The sequence below is a fragment of the Vidua chalybeata genome, chromosome 1 (assembly GCF_026979565.1).
Source record: "Vidua chalybeata isolate OUT-0048 chromosome 1, bVidCha1 merged haplotype, whole genome shotgun sequence".
In the NCBI taxonomy this organism is placed as follows: Eukaryota; Metazoa; Chordata; class Aves; order Passeriformes; family Viduidae; genus Vidua; species Vidua chalybeata.
In genome coordinates, this window is record NC_071530.1 from 143,798,871 (window position 1) to 143,814,067 (window position 15,197).

The 15,197-nt window shown below is 48.5% G+C and overlaps 1 protein-coding gene across 1 annotated transcript in view; it reads right to left on the reverse strand.

Annotated features, from left to right (window-relative positions):
- CYRIB (CYFIP related Rac1 interactor B) overlaps positions 1-12,308 on the reverse strand; it is a 95,573-nt gene extending 83,265 nt beyond the window's left edge. Inside the window, exon 1 of the mRNA XM_053954672.1 lies at positions 12,221-12,308. The gene's annotated coding sequence lies outside the window, so the exon portion shown is untranslated. The remainder of the gene's footprint in view (positions 1-12,220) is intronic.
- Positions 12,309-15,197: the final 2,889 nt, after the last annotated feature.

The window sequence follows — 15,197 nt, forward strand, 5'->3', positions numbered from 1 at the left end:
ATGGCTGCAGGTTTATTCTGTGATAAACATTTAAATTGTTCAATGCAGAATGTTTTAAAACCTTCCTCATCAGTACAGCTAATTACCCAGTGATTCTGTTTTCTCTTTTCCATGTCATGTTCTTCTGTTGTTGCAGAGAAATAGAAAATATACTTTTAAATTAAGAAATTGTAGTTGGGTAGGCAATAAACAACATGGGGTGGTCCAAACACATAGCAGTTTAGAACTCTCCTCACTTAGAGCCTTTCTTACAAAAGTGTTTGTCCAATACTGTTCCCTCTACATTCCTGTCCATCCCTGCCATGAGAATATCGCAAGCAGATGTAGGAGGATTTTGTCAAAATTAATCACTGATCACCTTCTTGTAAGGGCTTTATTTTATTCTAAAAGGGGGTGAGGGAAAAGCACACACATATATATAACCACCCAGAGCTTTAGGATAAAAGAAGTAAAAATATTGGTCATATGAGCTTCTCCCTCAGAAAGAAAAAAAAATACAGGCATTTACTGATCAAAAAAGGGTATTTTTTTTTTAATTTTTGTTTGTTTGTTTGCTTTCACTAATCTTTAAAAATGCTTAATACATTGCTTGTGGGCTTCATGTTTCACTTTAATGCAGCATTAACCCTTGAAATTCATTAATTGACTTTATGTTGCATTAAATGCTGCAATCAATTCAGTCTCAATATTCTACACTTTTATCTCTGCTATTAAAAAAAGCTCTATTAGCTTTACTTGGCTCAAAACCAATACAGTGAACTACCCTTAATTATTAATAATCTGTTTCCCCTTCAATAAAACTTTTTGGACCTTTACTACAGTAGGATGATATATTTATTTGGTGTGTAGGGTTCAGAGCAATACAGTGCACTCTCTCTGGGAAAGAATCCAAAAATAACTATCTACTTGATATCAACCCAAGGGATTTCCTAAGGGAATGGGAGAATCATTTCAGGGCAGATCATCAGTGGTTTAGGGGAATTAGACAAATTTGTGTCTGGGGAACAGATGCCTCAGGGTTTGTAAATGTGTGAGAGAACCTTTCCCCTCTCGGTCACCAGTTCAGGTCCATCCAGCACAGCAGTGCCTGGAAGCTATTAAACATCTAATGAGCTTCTGGGGCCTCCTGAAGCAGGGAGTGGGATTCCTAACAGACACTTGCTAACATCTTGGAGCCGCTCCTACCCAAGCTGCAGCCTCAACAGCAATACATAGACACAGAAACTGGGAATAAGCATGATGGAGTGAAGAACATTTCATCTGCTAAATGCAGTAAGCAGGCTGCTTCTGGGCTGGCAATCCAGCTTTCAATTTACTGCTGGCACTTTCTTGTTCTTTAAAAGAAAAAAAATTCGTATTATAAAGCACTGTGTTATGTAACCTTTCCTCACAAATGCCATCAGAAGGGCTCAGAAGCCTTACAAACCCACACTTGCAATGTTTCAGGCCTTGGAGAAGATAAAGGAGTAAAGAAAGATTTGTTTTCATACTTAGAGGCCAGTTCTGGGAGTCCTGGGACTCTTGAACTGCTACATGCTGCACATCCAGCTTTTGGGCAGGTCTGCTAGGAGAAAGAGGAGACAAATGCTGAGCATTACAACCACAAACCACAGCTGTTGATGGGAATTGGCAGGAGACCAGGGAATGCCGGGAAGCATAGATGGCCTGCAGCAGAAGGTAGGGCTGAGCAGGGCTCTCTGGCACTTGAAGCTTCTTTATTCGTCTCCTGGTGCTTTTCCATCCTGGCATCTGGTTTCCGTGACAGCGCAAGGGAGGGACAGTATGGTGCAATTTTATGGTATGTTCTCCTGGGCTGTGTTGGCACTTCCTTGGGTAAGCATGCCTCACCTCAGGCTCAGCTTCGCTGGGCCCCTGGGTTCAGATTATTTGCAGTGCTTTAGTTTGCCAATAGCTCTGTCCAGTTGTCTCCATATTTCATTTGAGAAGGAGGGGGTCGAGACCTGCCAACTGTCCTCCTGCTCCCTCAGAACAGAGCCATGGTGAGGGCAGAGATGAACTGTGGCAAAGCCCTGTCCATGAGGAGAGCTGCCACCAGGAGAGCATGTGATGGGGCTCATAGCTCTGTGGTCCAGCTGGAGCCAGGCTTTGTGTCACAAGACCTTGGATGTACCCTGGTGCTCTCATTTCTTTGCACCCTTTTGAGGGGTCTCAGGGGTCTCTTTATCCGCTCATATGTTACATTACTAAACTGTATTCAAATTCAAGCACAGGCTTCTGAATAGTGCAGTAATTTAGGTTGCAAAGAGCATGCAAGTTTAAATGTCTGAAAAAGGAGGAGGGAAAAAAAAAAGAGAAAGGTTTCTGTAATGGGATCTGCTGCTTACCCGTTTTTGTTACCAGCATGTGCAAATCTTGCTATTCCGGTCCATTATATTCAACAATCTTATACTCAGTGGCAGGTGAAATGTCATACCTCGGGGTAAACTTTCACTGCAGTAGGCAGAGAATTTGTCCTTTAAACACCCTTAGTATTAATGGGACATTGATACAGCAATTTAAACTCCAAGAGATACAAATGTTTCATGCAGGACCATTTTCAAAAGTGTTGACATTTTGATTCACAAAATAAGATACTTTTAGAAACAAATGCAAATTCATTTCATTCTAGATTTGAGGTCAACTGGATATTGGAAGAGAAATGTGCAATGAATGTTTAGTATGCTCATCAACTATCATTTAATCTCTGTACACTCAAGGGATAAAAATGACATCAGAGAGAGTAAGGACAATTTCTAAAGTTCTCTGTATTAACTAGTGTACGTTCTCATGGTGCTGGAACCTCAATTCACCTACTGCACTTGCAATATTAGTGTCTAGGGCAAAAAGAGGCTCTGGAACAAGGGACCATATTTCAGTGACCTTTGAAAAGATGTCTTTCACACAATCTGATATGCTTTCTTCTCCACAGAGTTCTTATCCTGCTGAGATCCACTGGGGAAATTGTCAGTGCTTTATTGATGTCAGTGAAATTCACAGGATTGGAGCCCAACAAAATAGTGCAGGAGAGAAAACAAAACAAAGGAAAAACATACCAAGAGGGGGTAGCTTCATTTGTTCCCAGGCCAATGCTCTGCCTGCTCTTCCAGCTCAAAAACTATTCAGCACATATGAGAAGGATGATCTAAACAAATATTTAGAACACACCCACAACTGGATGACAGAGAGTGAGTAGGTCAAACCTTGAGGGAACACAGCAAAGCCTGAATGTTGGTTTGGGCTCTGCAGGCATCCTGCAGAAGAGGGTAAAGCAGATATAGAGCAACTTTGGAGGAAGACCAGCTTGGCAAGTTGTTGGGTCTGAATTGGGTGTGAGCTACCACCACCTGCCCTTGGACCATGGCTTGGGGGACACTGCCATGGCTGCAGGCAGGGCACTGGGGGCAGAAACATGGCTCACCTCCCTCCTGTCCCCCTGGACTTGAGCAGGTGGTGCAGCTCCCATCAGAGGGGAGTGAAAGGGGATCTGCTCCCTGTGCTGAACCCAGCAGGCAGGGCCAGCAGGGGCTGGCTCTGATTTCCCTCAGAAGCAAGGATACCTCTAACTGCCCCCCAGAACTCTCCCAGCAGCAGGGCTGTGAGAGGCTGAGACATGCTGGACACATGGGTAGTAGTGTGGGTGGGGTGTGTGCTATTATTCCACAGGGGATTTCACAGGAATCCCATGGCTCCTCTCGAGTGGACATGAGCATCCCCTGTTGCAGAAACCCCAGCTGGTGAATGTCACCTGACAGGGAACATGAGGACTCAGATCATCTCATGCATGAGGAACTAGGGGAGGAGAGCAAACGCAGGGGAAGTTCCTCACCAAAGTCCCCCTGCAGAGCAGCCTCTGCTCTTCCCCTTCCCCAGCAGGGCTGGTGCAGACAGGGTTGCAGTTCTGGGAGCCACTGCCCAGGGGAAGTTACACCAACTTGGGCACTGACAGAGAACACAACTTCCCTTGCAGACACTTGTATAGCAGTGCCCAACAGAGCTGAAAGGAAGAGGAAAAGCCCAGACACTGTGCAACATGTGAATAACTATATTCAAGTCTATGAAAACTTCCCAGGAACAGCTCCAAACATGTGCAGCACTGGGCAATATGCTGATAGGACATGATCTGTTTGGTGGCCTTGGATCAGATGGTCCTCTCCGAGGGCTCTGGATAAGTGCTCCAGCCTGCCAGCGGGCTCAGCGGGCACTCAAGGTTGTCAGGATCAATCCTTTTCTACGTGCTCACTTGAACGTAGTATTGTCCTTCTGGGCCCCTACTCTCCTTTCTTGCTTCCTCAAAATGACTGGCGTCTGCAGGAGTCTGTGGGAGAAAGAATTTACTGCTCCTGTGCCAGCTATGTGATCTCCTGGGAGCCCTGTGCAAAAGGACAAGTGACACAGTCCCCACACAGGTGGCCTTTTCCCACAGAACAAGAGTTCTGAGTACATCCACCAAGTGCTTCCCACATCCGGTAGTTTAGTTTTTAAAAAGAAGATGGCAGACCAAACAGAACCTCAACACGTTTAAAAGATCTTTTTTTTTTTTTTTGGTATGAACAGCAACTTCAGGTCCTGGGGGCATTTATATCTCAATGCATAAATGTATTTTAGAGGTGTTGTGATTCATGTCATGTCCAGGCATACAGGGGATAGCAGCAGATCTAGAATGGGTGCAAGTGGACCTAAAGCAGGTTTTGCTCGTAAATGCAATTACAGTAACACCAGTAACCAGGATGTATCAGCTGTGGATCCTTGGCACAAGAAGTCCTGGTATAAGATTTGGAGGCACTCCTAAAACCAACTTGGAGGCACTCCTAAAACCATCTCCTTTCAAGGCAGTAATCCTGGAAAAGAAACATGGTCCCAGTCCTTAAATAGAGATGGGAGTGGCTTCTTCATTCACATTTGAGGGATTGCTGTAGGCCATTGCCAGTGATATCTGTGATACTCAGAGTGCACTGACAAGAGAACACTAACATGTACAGTAAATATTTCTTAATGCTTCATTGTAAGCAGGATGCCTGCCAGACCCACTAAAGCACAGAAGATGGTATTTGGTCATCAGCAAGTCCTTCAGTGAGAGTTAGGATTCACAGGCAGGAGCATCTGCTCTCCTCAGTTCTGGGATTGCCAGAAGAGTCCTGGGAATCAGGCTCCTAGTTTTTGTCTATGAGTTTTGTTGACTGATCCAGACAAACCACCATGGAAGCCCAAATCATCCCTAGAGCTTGCAGACCACAGAGGTACTCCCCATCACACTCTGTCCCTGTGTCTCTGTCAGGACATGGAGTTGGTGGAACATAAATCATCCATCATGTAACTGCCCTGATGCCAGCAGCTGTCCACTGCCAGCAGCACACTGCTGGATTAGGCCTGCAGACACAGCTTCCAGTTGTCCTTCCATGGGATAGTTCAGAGGAGGTGCAACCCAGGGAAACAAGCCAACTCCAGGTCTTCTGTGGCTTTTCCCATTTGGGGATGGTCCCTGTCCCTTGCCTGAAGCAGCCTGGGCACTTCACAAGCCTCCACTACAACCCCTGCCAGAGGTTTCTGGGCAGCAACGTGCCCGATGCAGTCCAGCCCTCCCTGGTTTTGCACTGTGCATGCTCTGGTTGGGAGCATGGTGCAAGGAGTGTGAATCCAGCCCTGCCACCCAGGGTGAAGCTCAGCAGCCACCCCTGGCCACTGAGAGCCAAACCAGAGCCCTCTCTGATGCTGTTATGAGAGGGAGGTCACCAGTTTCATTGCACTGGAGCAACACCAGCCCTTTGAGTAAACTTTTCAAAGCTGCACTAAGGCATTGTTTAATTTTGATTTCCAAGTAATTTCTGATTCCTCTGGATATGCTAGGGGTGGAAGAACATTCACTCCCAGGAGTTTGACTAAGGCAGTGGGCACAGGGCCTAGCATGGCAGTTCCCAGGGAAGGTGGGGGAGAGGTGAAGGCTCTTGCTGTTCTCCCTCCCTCAAACACATCACCCCACCAGTCTGCTGCACACTTTAGCTTGCACCAATAAACCTGTTTGTATGGATCATGCTGCAAATGAAAATGACACCAGGGTGTGAGACAAAAAATAGTCTGCAAAGAACCAAACCACCCGAGAGTTATTCTAGTGAGGTAAATAATTCAGCAACTGGTTTTTACTGCAGCCCTGTTAACAGAAACACAATTACAGAAGAGGAAAGTAAACCACATCTGGGAAGAGAAAACAAGTGTCTTGGGGACTCCTATCTCACTGAGGAAATGGTGGGTGGATTCGGGCCCCAGCATGGGACTCAGGCCACATCCAGGGCTCTGAAAACAAGTGACCTTAGCACGATGCATCCAAAGCTGCACTCACAGCAGTTGAGCAAAGAAATGAAAGGAGTGTGGTAAAAATGCTCTGGCTGTTGCTAACACTTCACAGTGCTGAAAGCAGCACTCAGTATTGGCACAAGGTTAGTGGTATGTGCACAGTTTTCTGCTAACTGGTGACTGAGCCCTGCAGGGAAGCGAAGCTGCAAGGACAGGAGTGGGACAAGGCGAAGGAAGTGTGAGCTGCAAACCTCTGCTTGCCTTGCTCAGCATCAGATGAATGTTAATTCTCTGCTGGTTTGCACAGACACAGACAGGCCTGTTCCTACTAATTTTGGCCCTTACCTAATTTAAAACTACAAACATGTTATTTTCATCATGCTATTTTTTTCCTCTTTTTAACAGGTTGTTAGCTGCCAGATGCACTCCTTGTGGTTGAGAAATTGGTGCTGTCCAAGGGGAGGTGAAAAACCTTTTGTTAAAAATAAAAGGCAGACAGAACAAAATTGCACATTAAACCTTGGAGCTATCACAAGTGCCACCTCAGCTGCCTGTGCTTTGTTGAGGGCCTCTGGCTGGCTGCACTGTGGTCTGGAGATGCACCTTCCTCAAACCTCAGAGGTGCCAGCCCAGCATGCCCGGCTGTCTCCCAGCCATGCACACACAGAGGTTGTGCTGTGCCCCATCATGAGCACACACATAAAACCACCTGCACTCTCTACCTTCACTCCCTGCACCCATACACCCACCCTGCTTACATGCCTGTTGTCCAGCTGCCCAAAAATACACCTGCACCCAGACCTCCTCTCTCTGCCACTGCACTTTTCCCCTTACATGGGCAAGCACCTTCTCCTCCCTCTGCTCCTCCCCTCACACCTGGATCTGTCGCCCATCTCCCGCAGAGGTGAATGGTAGATGAAGTGCTGAGGTAGATGAAGTGCTGAGCCTGCCCGCAGTGGGAGGCAACCCGGTGCTAGAAATGGGTGTGAAAAAGTGGTGAAATGAGGAAACATTTGTGAGAGGAAGTGAGTGGGTGGAGGGAAAAGTCTGGAGTGAACAAAAATCAACAAATAACACATTGAAACCTGAGCTCTGAGTGCTCAGGGTGGGTAAAAGTACACTAAAAAAAAAAAAAAAAAAAAAAAAAAAAAAAAAAAGAACACACAAATTACTACCGGAATGCAAGTATTCTATGCTAACATACACCTAATGTATGCTAGGGAACAAAGCACTGAAAATAAAGAGGAGGCTCAAAATAAAGAAGATGTCTTAAAATCTAATGCCTTAACAGCAGTACAGGTAGCTCCAGTGAGGGCGAGAAAGAGAGGCAGCAGATGCAGCAGATCATGCACCTGTATCTTACAGGATCTAGGTTACTGGATCTCAAAGTCTAAATGGATTGATGGTCTCACTAACCAGACATGGATTTTAGCAGTTGCCAACAGACTGCCTGCCACTGTAAATTTTAATTTAGTACTTTCAAGTAAAGCATTTGAAGGATAATATTAAAAAAAAAAAATCAAATAGCTATTTCTAGAACAAAATGGAAGCCCAGCTCTGTTGTTTCTGATACAGCAGTAGTTTCTTAGTTAAGATTTTTCCCTGACAGATGCAGCGGTGCAGGGACCTAGGAGTACAGTTCCCAGTTTTTCAGCCTATTACATGTGCATTCCTGACCTGTAAACCTTTCCTTTCTTCTCTAGTCTTGCAGAGCAAGATTGACAGTGCTCTGTTTTCAGCAATACACCAAAAAAGATCTTGTTTTTTCTCCTTAAAGGACAACATACTTGGCCCAAAGGGGCTGTACCAGAAGCCAGCCAGTTTTGCCCTGTGAGAATCAGCCCACGCAGCCACAGCTCCCACTGGTGAGAAGTTATTCAAACAAGTCCCTCCCTCTAACCACTCACCCAGTGAGTTGGTTTCATCCAAGCTGCTGCCATGGTCATAGAGAATGAACAGACAGGTAAACAGCTATTATGGCATGCACAGAAAACTGTCCAGTTTTGGTTGCATCTCATTCCTTCCCACGTTTCAAACCAGCCTGTTCCACAGAGATCCTCCAAAGAGGTTCCCTTCACACGTAGTAAGACTGCCCATTCATTTCCATATTTAAAAGAATAACAAAAGTGACCTGAGAGTTGTATTATTCCCAGATTTGTCAGTGGAGGAGTCCAAATGTACTCACTCGGCCTGACACTGCTCCTCTGGGGCTACAGCGAGCGAGCACTCTTGGAAAGCCGGCAGTGCATCCGTGCCACGCGTTACGATGATTCCTACTGACAGGTTCTTCATGGTATCACAACAAATTAGGTCACAGATTAGATTTTCATAGCACAGATTACAACTTGTGTCTACATCTTTTTCTTAAATAGAGAGGGTTGTGGCCAGGAGATTTGACCTCGAGATTGGGAACAAGGCAGATGCTTGGGATTGGGGGGGGGGGGGGGGGTCCTGTTTCTCAGTTGAGACAAAGACTGTCTTAGCAAGACTCAGATACACTGCCTATTTTTCTGCTGTAGTCAGAAGACTTGGGTTTTTTTCCCCTTTCTATCCAGCAAGCCTTTGAGAAATGAGTTTGTCCACTAGATACCCTGGGGTAGATCAATCATAGAGCATTGTTGCAAAACAGATAGTAAACCCACCTCTAGAAAGAAATTTTAGGAAAAATAAATTTTTATGATAGAAAAGCAGCTTGCACCAACTGAAAAACTGCTGGGAATGGAAACCAAAGCTACCTATTAGACTTATCCCACCTATTTCCACAAGGTCATGTATACACTCTGTTTGAGCATATCTAGTACAGAAAGACCTCAAGGGAATAAATTCATGTGTGTATTTGCTTTCAAATATACCCAGCAAAGACAGTAATAGAAGTCAAGCACCCAAAAAAAAAAAAAATTCCAAGCTATATCAAGCTCCACACAGAGCAGCACAGAACAAAGGTTTCCAACAGCTGAGTAACTGCAGACACTGTGCAAAGTGCTTCCTACCCACTGCGAGATACAGCCCTGTTGCAGATTTGAAAACCAGCTCCAGCAACTGTGTTCCAGCAGACTGTCAGGGCTGTGTTCTGCTCCCAGCCACCTCCTCCCTCAGAGCTGAGCTGCTGCAGGGGAGAGAAAGCTCCTGGGAGCTAGCGAGCTGGATTCAGCTCCCTGTGGAACCATGCAGGTCTGCATGGGGGCAGTGATTCAGCTGATAAGCAGGCTCGCAGCCATGATAAGCACTAAATGAAAACCTAAACCAGATGATCAGGAGGACGGGTCTTGGACTGAACTAACCTCAGAGACAAGTCTTTCTAAGTCAGGGTAGAGAGAGCAATGCAGGAATGACCTTCAGCTTACAGAAGCAGTCCTGATACCACAATGGAATCACCTTTGTGCTTGGGTAGCCCCGAGACCGACACTGGCTCTCTATGAAGCCTCTGGAGCATGTACTTACTCAACCACAGCGGGTCTGCTTATACCTGCTGGCAGACCAAACTCTAGTCCCTAGTCAAGCCCCTGAGGCTGTCTGCAGCCAGAGGACACAGCCTGTCTTCCTGTTCCCAGAGCAGCAAGAGGAGCACATGAGGCTGTGCCTGTGCCCTATCTGCAGGTTTAGACAAGCTGGTGCTCAGCACCCTCCCCTCGGCCCCACACCAGCCCAGCTGCCAGCACTGCTGGCCTGAATCATCGCCTGTGCCTCCAGCTCTGAAACAATCTCACACGTCACTTCAGCAGTTTTTCACAGGAAATATGCTTTTACTTTCAAAATACTCTGGGCCTTGCTCTCCTCTAACAAGAACAGGAAGTATCTCAAATACCAGTCTTTATTTTTGTGAGCCCCTGTGTATCCTCTGATACCTTTGAGTACAAAAAATAAATAGCAGTTGAGAGTGGCTGTGCCCTTCCATGCTCAGAAGCAGCATTAACATTTTTTAACTCCCCTCAGTGCATCAGTCTCTCCCAGTGCTCTTGCTGGGCACACTCACATTTAGAGGCACGGAGTGAGGCCTAATAATTTTTTCCTCAAGCCTGAGCTGTACTGTGCTGTGCTGATTATTGAAAATCCATCGCACATGCTCTTTGCTGAGCAGTCTGAACTATTGATCTCAGTTAGAGAAAAGGATGCTCTGGACTTTATTGGAATTGTCTTTAAAAGTCCTGTTGGTACAACTGTTCTACTGGATGCTGAGTGCTTCCTAGTGTCCCTGCAGAGCACTGCCTCAGACCTGCTCTGAAGCTCCTTCATGCCAGGGGCTCCTGCTGAGCCATGGAGGAAACTGCATCACTGACCCTGGGAAAGCAAGCGGTGACAACTGTCAGAGAATGCACTGATGAGGCCTCTGGCCTGAGCAGTGCTCCCAGAGAGCAAGAACGAGCAGCAGGTAGGGACTGCTGTCTGCAACTGCAGCTGGAGAGCATCCTGCAGCCTGGACAGGCACAGGCTGAGCAGGGAACCCAGGAGGAGCCATGCAGCAAATGCTGCCTCTCTCTAAGGCAAGACGACCCTGAGCAGAGCCAAGCACTGAAATGACCCAGGGTGTCTGTGTGCAGCCAAGAGAGTCCTTCAGAGCACATGTAGGCACCATGAACACTCCCCAACTCCTCATAGCATCAGTTCTGTCCTCTCCAACATTAAACAGGCAGCAGCCATTGCCAACCTCGTTTTCAGTCAAGCTCTGAAATGAAGAAGATATTAAACTTCCACCAAAATCCCACATCTCTTCAAAGCACTTCTTAGTCTGGGGTGCAGATGCAGGGTTTTGTTTGTTTGAATTAAAAAAAAAAAGGGCATTTCTATTGTTTTAATCACATACCTAACAAAACAATGAATAAGCATCATCCTTCATGGCTTTTTGGGTCTTAAATTAAAGAATGCACACATTTTTACGTAAATTAAAAATGGTTATTAGAATTCATTTTTAAATGGCAGAAGGGTAACTCTGCTCCAAACCACAGAGCCAGGTAATCTTCACTGTTTAGGGGCTGCTCTGTGCTATTCTGTTTCAGCACTAACCCTTTTGAAACTCTACAGCTTGCTCAAGAGAGGGGTATTTTTCACACAGAGTCATGATCACAACCACCACCACCGTTCCTGCCCAGATGAGGAAGTACCAGATCCCCCAAAGCAGAAGTGCTCACCCTCTCACCAGCCAGTCCAGCACATTTCTGCCAGCTGGGCTGAACTTTTAGGCACAAGATTTGCATGAACGAGGACGAATAATAAGTCTTCGGCCTGGCACCCAGCATCTGCACAAAAGGCCTCCATCTAACACGGTCACTGCTGCTGCCAGCCCAGGACGGCCCACACACAGCACCCACGGCACACAGGACCAAGCCACGGCTTCCTCCCGAGGCCGGCCAGCCCAGCGTGCTGCTGCTCGGCTTCAATCCGGCAGTGACTGGAGATGGTGTGGGTTGGTGTGAGGGCTGTCACACCGCTCGCTGGATCTGCCACGTCCGTGCCCGGGCCCAGGGTACACAGGACCTCCCGTGCCCGGCCTGTCACCCCCTCACAGCCAGGAGCGGATCCGCCTCGGCCCCTCCCGGCCCGGGCGGCCTCGCAGTCCCCGTGCCCCGGGGGGAAGCAGAGCTCGGCCAGAGCTACCTCCGGCCGCCCTGGTGCTCTCTCCGCGTCCCCACAGACCACCCGGCGCCGCGGGAGCCGGCCGGGAAGGCGCGGGGCTGCCCGGGCAGTGCTGAGCATCCTCTGCGGGGGCTGCGCCTTCCCGCCCGGGGAAAGGGGACAGCGGGGCGGGAGCTGCCCCGGGTCCTTGCCGGTTCCTCTCCGCCCCGCGGCTCCCCACGGGCGCCCACCCCACGGCTCCGTTCAGGCTCCTCCCGGCTCCTTAGTCGATCCCCATTTCCCTCTCGCTCCCGCTGAGCCGCCCCTCGCCGCTGCCTCCGCGCCCCGCTCCGCCCGCCCGGGGGCCGCGGGCAGCCCTTACCTGGGCACGGGGCGCAGCCTCGTCCCTCCGGCTGCCGGCGGCGTCACGGCCGCAGGTTGTGGCTGCGGGCGGCGGTGCCGCATCGATATAAAAGGAAGCGGCGCGGGGGGAGGGAGAGGCGGCCCCGGCACCTTCGCCGCGCCCGGCCCCGATCCCCGGGCCCCTCACAAGCTCCCTCCCCGCCACCCCCGGGACAGCGGCTGCGGCTGCCCTGGGCAGCCCCCGCGGGCCTGCGGCACTCGCGGGGTGCTCACCCCGCCGGGCCGGGGGTAAAGGATGGGGACCAGGTCAGAGCCTTCGCATCAACCCCCACATCCATCCCGGGGGGCCAGGAGAGACCCTTCGTGATGAGCCAGATACGGCCCTGCCCTCACGGGCTGCTCTGAGCGAGCACGCACGAAGCACACACAGCACAGCAGAGCACGGGCGAGGCTCTGCAGCCACATGCCGGAGCACCTTGCAGGCTTCAAATATGTGCAACAAAACCCAGTCATCTTCACCAGTCTCTGGCTGCAGGCTCTGCTGGAGCTGCCCTGGCCCTAGCAGCATCTGGGGCTGCAGGGAAGGAGGGACATCCTGGGACAGGGCTGTTGGCAGCTCCAAATGCAGGTGTTGGTCACTGCTATGGTCAAGGCCTGGTTATCCAGCCTGGCAGCCAAGCCACTTCAGTGAGACATTGTCTGTTAGACTAGCTTTGGAGGATCAAAGAAAAAACTCATCAAGGCCTAATTTCTCCTTCAAACTCCAAGAGCTCCTTCCATCTCTAGAGCTACACACAGAGTCCAGATAAGTTGTGACATCTCTGAGGCACCTTGTTCTGTTTCTTCTTCATCTTCTCCATCCTGTTGACAGCTGATGACATCTTGGTTGCAGGAGGAGTGAGGGTCCCCCCAGTACATGGCCTCTCCATCTGCTCCTCAGGAAGCTCTCCCTCCAGCAACAGATGCTGTTGTTCTCCTGCACCATCAATCCCTTTCAGGAAGGGACAGGGATTAGGTGTGAGTAACACATCTTAAGATAATTTCTCTAAATGGCATTTTGCTTCCCAGGTTTACTCTCAGTCGCTGGTGGGAGGCTGTGATGCTTCAGTTCACTCTGCAGCCCCCAAGGCCCAGGTCTTACCACAATGGCTATAAGTTTTGTCTTTTGCCCAAAGCAGATGGAGACCTGGGCAGCAGTGAGGCTGGGGTGCAGAGAAGTGCTGTAGGTATTGGGACCCCTGTGCAGAAGTACTTCATTTGGTGCCTTTGTTTACATTCCACCAGGCAAGCAGCTAAAGCTGGGGATCATGGACAGAGCAGGCACCTGCTCCACAGACAGAGGGAAGCGATGAGCCCTGGTAGTCCCCATCTAAATAAACATTACCAGGGGTTACATTTTGCATGAAAAACATTTAGATGGAACACTGCCATGGGCAAATGACAGGAACAAGTCCTGCTCTCAAGGGTTTTAAAGTAGAGAGGGATTTTCCGCCTCCAAATTTCTTGGGTTTTCTGTTTTGTTGGGGTTTTTTGTTTTTTTTTGGTTTTTTTTGTTTTTTTTTTTTTTTTTTTTGTGGTTTTTTTTTTTTTTTTTTTTTTTTTTTTTTCTCTCAAATTTCTCTACATCCCAGCAGGGAAGGGGGAACAGAAGGAGCTTTTCTGCTGGAACCAGCAGCATCTCATCCAGACAGACCTGGCTGGGAACATAAGTGCCAAGTTAAAGGATCATCTGTCCCTAAGCAAGGTGACTGTCCCAGATCTGCTCCAAGGAGGAAGTGGGGGTGCCAGAACCACATCTAAGGGTGGGTCTGGGTCCTGTGTGAGGCTACAGCCAGAGATTGCTCTGGCAGGGCAGCAGCACCTCCTTGCTTACAGCCAAATGTGGAGGAACAGGCCCTGCTGCTCCTTCCCAGGGCCCAGCAATTACAGCAGCTACTTGCATAATGCTGACCAGATGGTCTCACTGGCCTGCTGCCCTCCCACCCCAAGTGTTGTTTACTAAGATCTTGCTGCTTCTCCTGGTCAAGGAACCTTCATTTCACAGGAGTTTGCATTACCTTGACCTCTCAGGTGAGTATATGTCCAGCCCAGAGGCAGTGCTCACAGGAGAGCTGCTGACTCCTTATGACTGATCTTCACATCAACAATGGAGTAATTTACACTTTTTCAAAGGTGTCCCAGGTGTCCACCAAGCTGTGGTTTGTGATGACTTCCATCCCCTGCTCTTCTCACATCTCTACCTTGTAGCACATGTAGAGTTCAGATTTGTTTCTATACTCTGCCAAAGTCTTGGAATTCCTTATCTTCCAGCATCACTCGGTGTCAGTTCACTTCAGATGAAGATGTTTCCTGCTCTCCAGATGTCCAGACTGCCAAACTTCCCTTTTAAGCAGCTCTGTGCACCCTATCAAGGCAGGTTTAGCACTTGTTCTCCTGTTTCTTTCTGCAAAGCTTGACCCAGTTCCTGTAGGGAGGACAGAGTGAGGAGTATCCTGGATCACAAATCTGCCTTTCATCCCCACACTTCTATCCAGAAAGGTCAGAATTACTGCAGTGGTCCTGAAATTGCTCCACAAGGCTTTCTTTTTTTTCCAGCTCCTGGGTGGGTTTCCACACAATAAAAAAGTCTCAGCTGAACTGAGAGCATGTGGCTGGCTGCAGCTCTCTTACTGGTCAGCTGCCTGGGGCTCTTGCTTTCCTGCCTACAGTTGTTAAAGTAGGGCTACAGCTCTGAATTCAAACCCTACAGTGAATAAAGGGAAGGCATTTGGATATGTAGATCTGGAGCCAAGGATGGGAATAGATGCCAAATAGACAAGTGATTACAGGCGGTAGAACCTTTACTTATTTGAAAAAAAGTCTGCTTTGTCTTTGAGGTGTCTAAAGCAGCAAGTGGCCACTGGTGTCAGCTCATTAAGGAAATCTGCAGGCTCCAACAGAAAACCACAATAAACCCCTGCTTAATCACCTAACAGCTGTTGACCTCTTCTGTGCAC